The sequence below is a fragment of the Lolium perenne genome, chromosome 5 (genome assembly GCF_019359855.2).
Source record: "Lolium perenne isolate Kyuss_39 chromosome 5, Kyuss_2.0, whole genome shotgun sequence".
Classification (NCBI taxonomy): domain Eukaryota; kingdom Viridiplantae; phylum Streptophyta; class Magnoliopsida; order Poales; family Poaceae; genus Lolium; species Lolium perenne.
The window spans coordinates 240,944,678-240,960,800 of NC_067248.2; positions in this window are offsets into that span (position 1 = coordinate 240,944,678).

Sequence of the window (16,123 nt, forward strand, 5' to 3'; positions counted from 1 at the left end):
TGTCCATTACATCATTCATATAATGATATAACCTTGTTATTAATAACATCCAATGCTCATGATTATGAAACTAATCATCCATTAATCAACAAGCTAGTTAAGAGCCATACTAGGGACTTCTTTGTTGTTTACATATCACACATGTATCAATGTTTCGGTTAATACAATTATAGCATGATATATAAACATTTATCATAAACATAAAGATATATAATAACCACTTTATTATTGCCTCTAGGGCATATCTCCTTCAGTCTCCCACTTGCACTAGAGTCAATAATCTAGATTACATTGTAATATACCTAACACCCATGGCATTCTGGTGTTGGTCATGCTTTGCCCTAGGGAGAGCTTTAGTCAACGGATCTGCTACATTCAGATCAGTGTGTACTTTGCAAATCTTTACTTCTCCATCTTCGATGTACTCGCGAATCGAGTGGTAACGCAGCTTGATATGCTTCAGCCTCTTGTGTGACCTTGGTTCTTGTGCATTGGCGATGGCACCCATGTTGTCACAGTATATGACTAGTGGGTCCAATGCACTAGGAACCACACCGAGCTCTACAATGAACTGAAGGAGATATGCCCAAGAGGCAATAATAAAAGTGGTTATTATATATCTTTATGTTTATGATAAATGTTTATATATCATGCTATAATTGTATTAACCGAAACATTAGTACATGTGTGATATGTAGACAACAAAGAGTCCCTAGTATGCCTCTTAACTAGCTTGTTGATTAATGGATGATTAGTTTCATAATCATGAACATTGGATGTTATTAATAACAAGGTTATATCATTATATGAATGATGTAACGGACACACCCAATTAAGCATAGCATAAGATCACGTCATTGAGTTATTTGCTATAAGCTTTCGATACATAGTTACCTAGTCCTTATGACCATGAGATCATGTAAATCACTTATACCGGAAAGGTACTTTGATTACACCAAACGCCACTGCGTAAATGGGTGGTTATAAAGGTGGGATTAAGTATCCGGAAAGTATGAGTTGAGGCATATGGATCAACAGTGGGATTTGTCCATCCCGATGACGGATAGATATACTCTGGGCCCTCTCGGTGGAATGTCGTCTAATGTCTTGCAAGCATATGAATAAGTTCATAAGACACCACATACCACGGTACGAGTAAAGAGTACTTGTCAGGAGACGAGGTTGAACAAGGTATAGAGTGATACCGATGATCAAACCTCGGACAAGTAAAATATCGCGTGACAAAGGGAATTGGTATCGTATGTGAATGGTTCATTCGATCACTGAAGTCATCGTTGAATATGTGGGAGCCATTATGGATCTCCAGATCCCGCTATTGGTTATTGGTCGGAGTGAGTACTCAACCATGTCCGCATAGTTCGCGAACCGTAGGGTGACACACTTAAGGTTTGATGTTGAAATGGTAGAACTTGAATATGGAATGGAGTTCGAATATTTGTTCGGAGTCCCGGATGAGATCCCGGACATCACGAGGAGTTCCGGAATGGTCCGGAGAATAAGATTCATATATAGGAAGTCATATTCCAAGTTTGGAAATGATCCGGTGCATTTATGGCAGGTTCTAGAAGGTTCTAGAAAAGTCCGGAAGAAATCACCATGGAAAGTGGAGTCCCGGAGGGACTCCACCTTGCATGACCAGCCAACCCTAAAGGGGAGGAGTCCAAGGTGGACTCCCCAAAGGGTGGCCGGCCAACCCCCCAAGGAAGGGGTGGGAGTCCCACCTTGAGTGGGATTTCCCCCCTTGAGTAGGTTTCCCACCTATGGAAGGTTTCATTGTTGGGGTCTTATTCGAAGACTTGGATACCAACACTTGGGGATTTCCACCTATATAATGAGGAGGAGAGGGAGGGGGATGCCCACTCTTGGCCGCACCACCTAGGGCTGCCATTGGCCGGCGCCTAGCCTTCCCCTCTCCCCAAACCCTAGCCTCTCCTCCTCCACATAATACTCCCGCAGCGCATAGGCGAAGCCCTGCCGGAGTTCTCCACCACCACCGCCACCACGCCGTCGTGCTGCCGGATTCAAGGAGGAGCTACTACTTCCGCTGCCCGCTGGAACGGGGAGAAGGACGTCGTCTTCATCAACACCGAACGTGTGACCGAGTACGGAGGTGCTGCCCGATTGTGGCACCGTGATCAAGATCTTCTACGCGCTTTTGCAAGCGGTAAGTGATCGTCTACCGCAGCAATAAGAGCCTACTCTTATAGGCTTTGGAAATCTTCAAGGGTTAGTCTTGATCATCCCCTCGTTGCTCCCGTCTTCTAGATTGCATCTTGGCTTGGATTGCGTTCTCGCGGTAGGAAATTTTTTGCTTTCTATGCAACGAATCCCTTCAGTGGTATCAGAGCCGTGTCTATGCATAGATGGTTGCACGAGTAGAACACAATGGTTTTGTGGGCGTTGATGCTATTGTTATCTTTAGTTTGAGTACTTTGCATCTTTGTGGCATAGTGGGATGAAGCGGCCCGGACTAACTTTACATGACCGCGTTCATGAGACTTGTTCCTCGTTCGACATGCAACTTGTATTGCATAAGAGGCTTTCCGGGTGTCTGTCTCTCCTACTATAGTGAAGATTCAACTTACTCTTCTATTGAAAACATTAGTATCAACGTTGTGGTTCATGTTCGTAGGTAGATTAGATCTCTCTCGAAAACCCTAAACCACGTAAAATATGCAAACCAAATTAGAGACGTCTAACTTGTTTTTGCAGGGTTTGGTGATGTGATATGGCCATAATGTGATGATGAATATGTATGAGATGATCATTATTGTATTGTGGCAACCGGCAGGAGCCTTATGGTTGTCTTTATATTTCATGTTGAGAGGTATTTCAAAGTAGTTGTAATAGTTGCTACATGAGGTGAACAACCATGAAGACGGCGCCATGGACCTTGACGCTACACCGACGATGATGGAGATCATGCCCGAAGATGATGGAGATCATGTCCGTGCTTTGGAGATGAAGATCAAAGGCGCAAAGATAAAATGGCCATATCATATCACATATGAACTGCATGTGATGTTAATCCTTTATGCATCTTATTTTGCTTAGATCGCGACGGTAGCATTATAAGATGATCCCTCACATTAATATCAAGATAATAAAGTGTTCTCCCCTCGTATGCACCGTTGTACAGTTAAATCGTTTGAAGCATCTCGTGATGATCGGATGTGATAGATTCAACGTTCACATACAACGGGTGTAAGCCATGTTGCACACGCGGAATACTTGGGTTTGCTTGACGAGCCTAGCATGTACAGACATGGCCTCGGGACAACGGAAACCGAAAGGTTGAACACGAGTCATATGGATGATATGATCAACATGTTGATGTTCACCATTGAAGCTACATCATCTCACGTGATGATCGGTTTTGGTGTAGTGGATTTGGATCGTGTACCACTTAACAACTATGAGGGATGTTGTATTAAGTGGGAGTTCATTAGTAATTAGATTAGAACATGAACTAATTATCATAAACATAGTCTGAGTAGTATTTTGAATTAATTTTGTAGTATTGGCATCCGTTTTCTACTATGCGCTAGTCTTGTTATTGAGATAGAAATACTGTTAAAATCTGACAAGAAACTTTACGGATTGGTACCGTATTGTTAAAGAATCAAGAATTGATTAAGTCCTACTGCAAAATTTTAGTAAACCTCACATTGTTGATTCAAAGAGCTATGGTTTCAATTAGTAACTAAAGTTATCTTGTCTCCGTAAAACTTGAAGTTCAAATCTGTTTGAAAAGTAAGGAGCTGAAAATTTAGTTTTCAGAAATAATCAAGGTATGAGATATATGTGATATCTAAGACCTTATTGCAAGATGATAGAATATAATTTGGTGAGACTACATAAACTCATAAGTTTTATGGGAATGTATGAAGGTTGAAGACGCCAGGCGTCACAATCCTCCAACTATTGGGGCACTAACGATATTTGCATATCCATGAAGTTATCATCCTTAGTATGCACCGTTGCTAAGACTCGTCGTATCGAAGCATCACGTGATGATCGGGTGTGATAGATTCTACGTGTGCATACAACGGGTGCAAGCCAGATTTGCACATGCGAATACTAAGGTTAAACTTTATGAGCCTAGAATGTACAGACATGGTCTCAGAAAGTTGTCATGAATTGATGGATAAAATTATGAGTGAAATTGTTCATCGTATTACAAAGTTACTAATAGTGAAATCTAGAACACTTGTCATATGATGATCAACTTCAAAATAAGAACCTCAAGGTTATTAGTATTAGACCAACAAACCTAGAAGTTATTGATGTTGAAGTGTTTTTCTGAATAATGAGGAAAACTAAAAGAGAAACTGCAAAAGATATTTTGGCAGAAAGAAAGAAAAGACTAGAAAGTCTAGCTCAGGTGTATATAAATGATATACATGTTATGGTTGTATTCCTAGTTAGGTCACACTATGAAATTCTTGGGTATTAGTACTATATTGTTTGGTATGAAGTGTCATACAAAACAACGCAATACAAGAATACAATGGCCTAAGTGACTGACAAGGAATATGATAGGAATACATGTCTAGAACAAAATAAAGTGTTATTATGTTCGTCGTTGGCATTCTATCTAGCCCTTAGAATTTATAATAAAGAACTTAATAATTGTTATTTTGCTCTGGTCAAATGAAAACAATGAGTTGTTCAAATTATGACATTACTCCATGTATGATGGATAAGTTATTATAAATCTTAATGGTGAAACACACATACATAACACTGACGCTAAAATGCCATAAGGCAAATGATTTGAATTCCACTTATTTGTGGAACCGCCATTTAGGTCATGTTAGAAAGGAACGCATGAAGGAACTCCATGCAAATGGATTTTTGGAGTCATTTGATTTTTGAATCATTTGGCGCTTGCAAATCTTTTGTAAAGAGAATGATTAAAATACCGTTCATAGGCCAAGAGTTGAACGGGCAACAAACTTAGTGGAAAAATACATAATGATGTATATGGTTCACTGAGCATAGTTGTGTGCGGGAGATTCTTCTACTTCATGAAAACTTTCAACAATGAATTGAGTATATATATGTGGATATATTCGATAAGGAAGAAGTTTGAAACATTTGAATGGGTTCAAATAAATTTCAGCATGAAGTGAAAATCATCGTAATAGAAAAGTCAAATATCTATGATTGGATCATGGTGGCAATATTTGAATTACGAGTTTTAGCGAACATCTAAGAGAGTCATGAAATTGTTCTACAACTCACATTTCTTGGAGTATCATAATGATGATATAGTATCCGAGAGATGTATCCAAACCTTGTTGGATCAATGATGAGATAAAATATTGATGCCATTATATTTTGTGGATTATGCTTTAGTGACTACCGCTTTTACACTGAATAGAGCATCATCATGATCCGTTGAAATGACACCATACGAGTTATGGTATGGGTATAAACCCTAATAGTATTTTCTTTAAATTTTGGTCTAAGAGTTTACAACCAAAATCGGATGAATGTCTTTGTTGGATATCCCAGAGATTTAAATTGGGAATTCTTCCCACGAGACAAAGACAAAAATGTTTGTCAATGTTTCTTATTTCCGAGAAAATTGTTTCTAGTGAAGTATTTAAGTGGGAGGACAATATAATTAGATAAGGTTTATGAATCTGAGCATAATGATCAGAGTAGCGCAGCATCAGAATTGGTTTCAGAAGCGGCCACGACGATCATGGCTCCCATGACTACAAAGTGTTTTAGCCATGGAGATCGAAGTACATATTGAACCTTGTAGGTATGGTTTACTTTGTGATCAAATAAATGATTTGTGGACAAAGAATTGATTTTGAAACAATGATAAACCAACTACAAACAAAGAAGTTATGATGGGCCCTAACTCCGTTAAAAATGGCTATACGCCATGAAATCCAAAATAGATGAATACTTTTTGAAAGTAAATGGATCTATAAAATTGATGGACTTGGATGGAATATCCTTGAAGAAGCTCGACTTGTTGAAAAGTTGTTTACAACAAAGTTCAAAGAGTTGACTACGATAAGATTATATCTTCCGTAGCAATGCTTATAGTCTATGTGGATTATTCTAGTAATCACTACATATTTCTTTTATGAGATATGCTAGTAGGATGGCAAAATACACTACTTAACAGAAGTGTGTATTAAAGGTGTATACAAGATACAACCAATTGATTTGCTAGTCCGTAAAATACATAGGTATACGAACTTCAATTGGATGAAGTGAGTATCACGGAGTTGGAATCTTCACCAGATGAAATAGTCAAAGAGTTTTTGATTTCATCAGAGACGATGAAGAGACTTGCATTTGCAAGAAATTAAGTGGGAGCGCTGAGACATATTTATAATACTTATGTAGATGACATATAGTTGGTTATAAATAATGTAATTATATACTTGATTAAAAGGTTTCATTAAGAAATTAACTTCAATGAAAGGATATAGACGTAAACAAATTTTGTGTCAAGATCTATAAAGATAGATTAAAACACATAATATGTTTAAGTCAAAGTACATAGAATAGATATTGAAATAGTTCAATATAGAAAATATTCTTGTCATGTTAAGTTTTAACAAGACTTGAGTGTATCTGACACTCAATGAGTAAAAACACATGAGTGATTATAGATCACGAATAATATGTACACAATCAGATGTCATGTGCTATAAAGTGTTATGAGCATATACCAGAATGATTCATATGATGATCATTGGACGACAGTAAGAGTATCCTTGAGTACTTTAGAAGAAACCAAGGATATATATATAGTTTTGTATGGGAAATGACAAACAAATCGCTGTAAGATGTTGCACCGATATTTGTTTTGTTACATATGAAAATAAAATTTCAATCTCAAATTAGACTAAGTGTTGTTTAAAAGGTAGCACGATGAGCTAGAAGTTGTCTATGCTAGATTTAGAAGAGTTCTAAATATTATGACGGATTCTACAAAAGAAGGCAGAATATGTCATTGTTTTGACAATGACAAAGGATGTTAAAGTCAAGAGGTTCTTTGAGAACTTGGTGTAGTTCCGACAGAGTCAGAACTTTGAAGCTATATTGTGTGTGACAATATTAGTGACATATTTCAGACCGCGGAATTAAGGTTCCACCAGAAGACCAAACATATTTAATGCCGACTCATTTGGAAATGAGTGATGCGATTGAGACGCAAATGAATTACAAAATACATACGTTTCTGAGCATGTCAGATCCGTTGACTAAAACCTCTCCCGTGAGCAAAACATGATAAAACACCAAGAAGGCCAAGGTGTTATATCTTTACAAATGTAAACTAGATTATTGACTCTAGTGCAAGTGGGAGACTGAAGGAGATATGCCCAAGAGGCAATAATAAAAGTGGTTATTATATATCTTTATGTTTATGATAAATGTTTATATATCATGCTATAATTGTATTAACCGAAACATTAGTACATGTGTGATATGTAGACAACAAAGAGTCCCTAGTATGCCTCTTAACTAGCTTGTTGATTAATGGATGATTAGTTTCATAATCATGAACATTGGATGTTATTAATAACAAGGTTATATCATTATATGAATGATGTAACAGACACACCCAATTAAGCATAGCATAAGATCACGTCATTGAGTTATTTGCTATAAGCTTTCGATACATAGTTACCTAGTCCTTATGACCATGAGATCATGTAAATCACTTATACCGGAAAGGTACTTTGATTACACCAAACGCCACTGCGTAAATGGGTGGTTATAAAGGTGGGATTAAGTATCCGGAAAGTATGAGTTGAGGCATATGGATCAACAGTGGGATTTGTCCATCCCGATGACGGATAGATATACTCTGGGCCCTCTCGGTGGAATGTCGTCTAATGTCTTGCAAGCATATGAATAAGTTCATAAGAGACCACATACCACGATACGAGTAAAGAGTACTTTTCAGGAGACGAGGTTGAACAAGGTATAGAGTGATACCGATGATCAAACCTCGGACAAGTAAAATATCGCGTGACAAAGGGAATTGGTATCGTATGTGAATGGTTCATTCGATCACTGAAGTCATCGTTGAATATGTGGGAACCATTATGGATCTCCAGATCCCGCTATTGGTTATTGGTCGGAGTGAGTACTCAACCATGTCCGCATAGTTCGCGAACCGTAGGGTGACACACTTAAGGTTTGATGTTGAAATGGTAGAACTTGAATATGGAATGGAGTTCGAATATTTGTTCGGAGTCCCGGATGAGATCCCGGACATCACGAGGAGTTCCGGAATGGTCCGGAGAATAAGATTCATATATAGGAAGTCATAGTCCAGGTTTGGAAATGATCCGGTGCATTTATGGCAGGTTCTAGAAGGTTCTAGAAAAGTCCGGAAGAAATCACCATGGAAAGTGGAGTCCCGGAGGGACTCCACCTTGCATGACCAGCCAACCCTAAAGGGGAGGAGTCCAAGGTGGACTCCCCAAAGGGTGGCCGGCCAACCCCCCAAGGAAGGGGTGGGAGTCCCACCTTGAGTGGGATTTCCCCCCTTGAGTAGGTTTCCCACCTATGGAAGGTTTCATTGTTGGGGTCTTATTCGAAGACTTGGATACCAACACTTGGGGATTTCCACCTATATAATGAGGAGGAGAGGGAGGGGGCTGCCCACTCTTGGCCGCACCACCTAGGGCTGCCCTTGGCCGGCGCCCTAGCCTTCCCCTCTCCCCAAACCCTAGCCTCTCCTCCTCCACATAATACTCCCGCAGCGCATAGGCGACGCCCTGCCGGAGTTCTCCACCACCACCGCCACCACGCCGTCGTGCTGCCGGATTCAAGGAGGAGCTACTACTTCCGCTGCCCACTGGAACGGGGAGAAGGACGTCGTCTTCATCAACACCGAACGTGTGACCGAGTACGGAGGTGCTGCCCGATTGTGGCACCGTGATCAAGATCTTCTACGCGCTTTTGCAAGCGGCAAGTGATCGTCTACCGCAGCAATAAGAGCCTACTCTTATATGCTTTGGAAATCTTCAAGGGTTAGTCTTGATCATCCCCTCGTTGCTCCCGTCTTCTAGATTGCATCTTGGCTTGGATTGCGTTCTCGCGGTAGGAATTTTTTTGTTTTCTATGCAACGAATCCCTTCATGAACCTCTTCATCCATACCGCTTCTGATGAAGCCTCTGAAGCTGCTATGTACTCTGATTCTGTTGAAGACTTCGCCACCGTGCACTGCTTCGAGCTTGCCCAGCTTACTGCAGCACCATTCAATATAAACACGTACCCAGATTGTGACTTAGAGTCATCAGGATCAGTGTTCCAACTTGCATCGGTGTAACCGCTTACAACGAGCTCTTGGTCACCTCCATAACAAAGAAACATATCCTTAGTTCTTTTCAAGTATTTCAGGATATTCTTGACCGTTGTCCAGTGTTCCATTCCTGGATCACTTTGATATCTGCTAGTCAAACTGACAGCATGTGCTATATCCGGTCTAGTACATAGCATGGCATACATGATAGATCCTACTGCCGAGGCATAGGGGATATTACTCATCCTTTCTCTTTCTTCTGCCGTAGCCGGTCCTTGAGTCTTACTCAAGACCTTGCCTGGTAACATAGGTAAGAACCCTTTCTTGCTTTCGTCCATTCTAAACTTCTTTAGAATCTTGTCCAGGTATGTACTCTGTGATAGCCCTATTAGGCGTCTTGATCTATCTCTATAAATCTTGATGCCTAATATATACGATGCTTCACCAAGGTCTTTCATTGAAAAACTATTATTCAAATAACCTTTTACACTGCTTAATAGTTCTATATCATTCCCAATCAATAATATGTCATCTACATATAATATCAGGAATGCTACAGAGCTCCCACTCACTTTCTTGTAAATACTGGCCTCTCCATGACACTGTATAAACCCGAAGTCTTTGATCACCTTATCAAAGCGTCGGTTCCAACTTCTTGATGCTTGCTTCAGTCCATAGATTGAACGCTGAAGTTTGCATACTTTGTCAGCATTTTTAGGATCGACAAAACCTTTGGGTTGTACCATATACAACTCTTCCTCAATGTCTCTGATACGTCTCCGACGTATCGATAATTTCTTATGTTCCATGCCACATTATTGATGATATCTACATGTTTTATCCATACTTTATGTCATATTTATGCGTTTTCCGGAACTAACCTATTGACGAGATGCCGAAGGGCCAGTTGTTGTTTTCTACTGTTTTTGGTTTCAGAAATCCTAGTAAGGAAATATTCTCGGAATCGGACGAAATCAACGCCCAGCATCTTAGAATCCCCGGAAGCATCCAGAACACCCGAGAGTCGCTAGAGGGGGCCACGGGCCCACAAGATGATAGGCCGGCGTGGCCCACCCCCTGGCCGCGCGGCCCTATGGTGTCACCGCCTCGTTGACCCTCTGACGCCGCCTCTTCGCCTATTTAAGCCCCCTTGACCTAAAACCTCGAGACGAAAAAGCCACGGTACGAGAAACCATCCAGAGCCGCCGCCATCGCGAAGCCAAGATCTGGGGGACATGAGTCTCTGTTCCGGCACGCCGCCGGGACGGGGAAGTGCCCCCGGAAGGCTTCTCCATCGACACCACCGCCATCATCATCAATGCTGCTGTCTCCCATGAGGAGGGAGTAGTTCTCCATCGAGGCTCGGGGCTGTACCGGTAGCTATGTGGTTAATCTCTCTCCTATGTACTTCAATACAATAATCTCATGAGCTGCCTTACATGATTGAGATTCATATGATGATGCTTGTAATCTAGATGTCATTATGCTAGTCAAGTGGATTTTACCTATGTGATCTCCGGAGACTCCTTGTCCCACGTGTGTAAAGGTGACAGTGTGTGCACCGTGTGGGTCTCTTAGGCTATATTTCACAGAATACTTATGCACTGTTAGGAATGGCATAATGAAGTGCTTATTTCTATCTCTTTATGATTGCAATGTATTTTGTATCACAATTTATCTGTGTGCTACTCTAGTGATGTTATTAAAGTAGTTTATTCCTCCTGCACGGTGTAATGGTGACAGTGTGTGCATCGTGTTAGTACTTGGCGTAGGCTATGATTGTGATCTCTTGTAGATTATGAAGTTAACTATTGCTATGATAGTATTGATGTGATTTATGCCTCCTTTCGTAGCGTGAAGGTGACAGTGTGCATGCTATGTTAGTACTTTGTTTGGTTATGTTGATCTGTCATGCACTCTAAGGTTACTTAAATATGAACATCGAATATTGTGGAGCTTGTTAACTCCGGCATTGAGGGTTCGTGTAATCCTACACAGTTAGTGGTGTTCATCATCCAACAAGAGAGTGTAGAGTCTAGCATCTATCTATTTATTCTGTTATGTGATCAATGTTGAGAGTGTCCACTAGTGAAAGTATGATCCCTAGGCCTTGTTCCTAAATACTGCTATCGCTGCTTGTTTATCGTTTTTTCTTGCATCTGTACTGTCCGCAATATTACCACCATCAACTACATGCCAGCAAGCACTTTTCTGGCGCTGTTGCTACTGCTCATACTTATTCATACCACCTGTATTTCACTATCTCTTCGCCGAACTAGTGCACCTATTAGGTGTGTTGGGGACACAAGAGACTTCTTGCTTTGTGGTTGCAGGGTTGCTTGAGAGGGATATCTTTGACCTCTTCCTCCCTGAGATCGATAAACCTTGGGTGATCCACTTAAGGGAAACTTGCTGCTGTTCTACAAACCTCTGCTCTTGGAGGCCCAACACTGTCTACAAGAATAGAAGCACCCGTAGACATCAAGCACTTTTCTGGCGCCGTTGCCGGGGAATGAAGGAAAGCTACACCATTTCCTCCCTCGTCAACTACGCGCCAAGCACTTTTCTGGCGCCGTTGCCGGGGAGGAAAGGTAAAAGGCACTCATACTCCGGTTCCAGGTAACAGTACTTTTCTGGCACCGTTGTGTTTGTGCTCGAAGCTATTTCCTTTAGATCCTGCAATTGCATCTTTTTGTTTCTTGTTTACACTAGTTAGGCATAATGGAAAACAAAAAAAATATGAGAGATCTTTATAAACTTTATCTTGAATTAGGACATGATGTGTTTGAAGAGAGAATTAAAAAACCCATGGAACTTTATATGCATGCTAATGGGAATGTTATTAATATGAGCTTTGAACACTATTGTTGCTAATGCTATGGAAAATTCTAAGCTTGGGGAAGCTGGTTTTGATGAGCATGATCTTTTTAGTCCCCCAAGCATTGAGGAGGAAATTTACTTTGATGATACTTTACCTCCTATTTATGATGATTATAATGATAGTAGCCTTTTGGTGCCGCCTGTTATGGAGGATAAATTTGATTATGATTACAATATAGCTCCTATATTTGATGATGAGAATAATAATGATAGCTACTTTGTTGAATTTGCTCCCACTACAATTAATAAAATTGACTATGCTTATGTGGAGAGTAATGATTTTATGCATGAGACTCATGATAAGAATGTTTTATTTGATAGTTATATTGTTGAGTTTGCTCATGATGCTACTGAAAGTTATAATGAGATAGGAAAATATGGTTGTAGAAATTTTCATGTTACTAAAATGCCTCTCTATGTGCTCAAATTTTTGAAGCTACACTTGTTTTATCTTCCTATGCTTGTTACTTTGCTCTTCATGAACTTATTTATTTACAAGATTCCTTTGCATAGGAAGCATGTTAGGCTTAAATTTGTTTTGAATTTGCTTCTTGATGCTCTCTTTTGCTTCAAATACTATTTCTTGCGAGTGCATCATTAAAACTGCTGAGCCCATCTTAATGGCTATAAAGAAAGAACTTCTTGGGAGATAACCCATGTGTTTATTTTGCTACAGTAATTTTGTTTTATATTTGTGTCTTGAAAGTTTTTACTACTGTATCAACCTCTCCTTATCTTAGTTTTGTTGCATTGTTGTGCCAAGTAAAGTCTTTGATAGTAAGGTTCATACTAGATTTGGATTACTGCGCAGAAACAGATTTCTTTGCTGTCACGAATCTGGAAAAAATTCTCTGTAAGTAACTCAGAAAATTATGCCAATTTACGTGAGTGATCCTCAGATATGTACGCAACTTTCATTAAATTTGAGAATTTTCATTTGAGCAAGTCTGGTGCCTCAATAAAATTCGTCTTTACGAACTGTTCTGTTTTGACAGATTCTGCCTTTTATTTCGCATTGCCTGTTTTGATATGTTCGATGGATTTTTCGATTCCATTGACTTTCAGTAGCTTTGTGCAATGTCCAGAAGTGTTAAGAATGATTATGTCACCTCTGAACATGTATATTTTGATTGTGCACTAACCCTCTAATGAGTTGTTTTGAGTTTGGTGTGGAGGAAGTTTTCAAGGATCAAGAGAGGGAGATGATACAACATGATCAAGGAGAGTGAAAGCTCTAAGCTTGGGGATGCCCCGGTGGTTCACCCCTGCATATTTCAAGAAGACTCAACCATCTAAGCTTGGGGATGCCCAAGGCATCCCCTTCTTCAACGACAAACTATCAGGTTCCTTCTCTTGAAACTATATTTTTATTCGGCCACATCTTATGTACTTTACTTGGAGCGTCTGTTTGTTTTTGTTTTGTTTGAATAAAATGGATTCTAGCATTCATTGTGTGGGAGAGAGACACGCTCCGCTGTTGCATATGGATAAATATGTCCTTAGGCTTTACTCATAATATTCATGGCGAAGTTTCTTCTTCGTTAAATTGTTATATGGTTGGAAACGGGAAATGCTACATGTAGTAATTGCTATAATGTCTTGGATAATGTGATACTTGGAAATTGTTGTGCTCATGTTTAAGCTCTTGCATCATATACTTTGCACCCATTAATGAAGAAATACATAGAGCATGCTAAAATTTGGATTGCATATTTGGCCTCTCTAAAGTCTAGATAATTTCTAGTATTGAGTTTGAACAACAAGGAAGACGGTGTAGAGTCTTATAATGTTTACAATATGTCTTTTATGTAAGTTTTGCTGCACCGCTTCATCCTTGTGTTTGTTTCAAATAGCCTTGCTAGCCTAAACCTTGTATCGAGAGGGAATACTTCTCATACATCCAAAATCCTTGAGCCAACCACTATGCCATTTGTGTCCACCATACCTACCTACTACATGATATTTCTCCGCCATTCCAAAGTAAATTGCTTGAGTGCTACCTTTAAATTTATAATCCTCTACCTTTACAATATATAGCTCATGGGACAAATAGCCTAAAAACTATTGTGGTATTGAATATGTACTTATGCACTTTATCTCTTATTAAGTTGCTTGTTGTGCGATAACCATGTTCCTGGGGACGCCATCAACTACTCTTTGTTGAATATCATGTGAGTTGCTATGCATGTTCGTCTTGTCTGAAGTAAGGGAGATTTACCACTAAAATGGTTAGAGCATTGCATAATGTTAGAGAAGAACATTGGGCCGCTAACTAAAGCCATGATCCATGGTGGAAGTTTCAGTTTTGGACAAAAATCCTCAATCTCATATGAGAAAATTAATTGTTGCTACATGCTTATGCATAAAAGAGGAGTCCATTATCTGTTGTCTATGTTGTCCCGGTATGGATGTCTAAGTTGAGAATAATCAATAGCGAGAAATCCGATGCGAGCTTTCTCCTTAGACCTTTGTACAGGCGGCATAGAGGTACCCCTTTGTGACACTTGGTTAAAACATATGCATTGCAATGATAATCCAGGTAATCCGAGCTAATTAGGACAAGGTGCGGGCACTATTAGTATACTATGCATGAGGCTTGCAACTTGTAGGATATAATTTACATGATGCATATGCTTTATTACTACCGTTGACAAAATTGTTTCTTGTTTTCAAAATCAAAGCTCTAGCACAAATATAGCAATCGATGCTTTCCTCTTTGAAGGACCATTCTTTTACTTTTATGTTGAGTCAGTTCACCTATCTCTCTCCACCTCAAGAAGCAAACACTTGTGTGAACTGTGCATTGATTCCTACATACTTGCATATTGCACTTGTTATATTACTTTGCATTGACAATATCCATGAGATATACATGTTATAAGTTGAAAGCAACCGCTGAAACTTCATCTTCCTTTGTGTTGCTTCAATACCTTTACTTTGAATTATTGCTTTATGAGTTAACTCTTATGCAAGACTTATTGATGCTTGTCTTGAAGTACTATTCATGAAAAGTCTTTGCTATATGATTCAGTTGTTTACTCATGTCATTTACATTGTTTTGATCGCTGCATTCATTACATATGCTTACAATAGTATGATCAAGGTTATGATGGCATGTCACTCCAGAAATTATCTTTGTTATCGTTTACCTGCTGGACGACGAGAAACTAACTAGGGATGCTGATACGTCTCCGACGTATCGATAATTTCTTATGTTCCATGCCACATTATTGATGATATCTACATGTTTTATCCATACTTTATGTCATATTTATGCGTTTTCCGGAACTAACCTATTGACGAGATGCTGAAGGGCCGATTCTTTGTTTCTGCTGTTTTTGGTTTCAGAAATCCTAGTAAGGAAATATTCTCGGAATCGGACGAAATCAACGCCCAGCATCTTAGAATCCCCGGAAGCATCCAGAACACCCGAGAGTCGCCAGAGGGGGGCCACGGGCCCACCAGATGATAGGCCGGCGCGGCCCACCCCCTGGCCGCGCGGCCCTATGGTGTCACCGCCTCATTGACCCTCCGACGCCGCCTCTTCGCCTATTTAAGCCCCCTTGACCTAAAACCTCTAGACGGAAAAGCCACGGTACGAGAAACTATCCAGAGCCGCCGCCATCGCGAAGCCAAGATCTGGGGGACAGGAGTCTCTGTTCCGGCACGCCGCCGGGACGGGGAAGTGCCCCCGGAAGGCTTCTCCATCGACACCACCGCCATCATCATCAACGCTGCTGTCTCCCATGAGGAGGGAGTAGTTCTCCATCGAGGCTCGGGGCTGTACCGGTAGCTATGTGGTTAATCTCTCTCCTATGTACTTCAATACAATAATCTCATGAGCTGCCTTACATGATTGAGATTCATATGATGATGCTTGTAATCTAGATGTCATTATGCTAGTCAAGTGGATTTTACCTATGTGATCT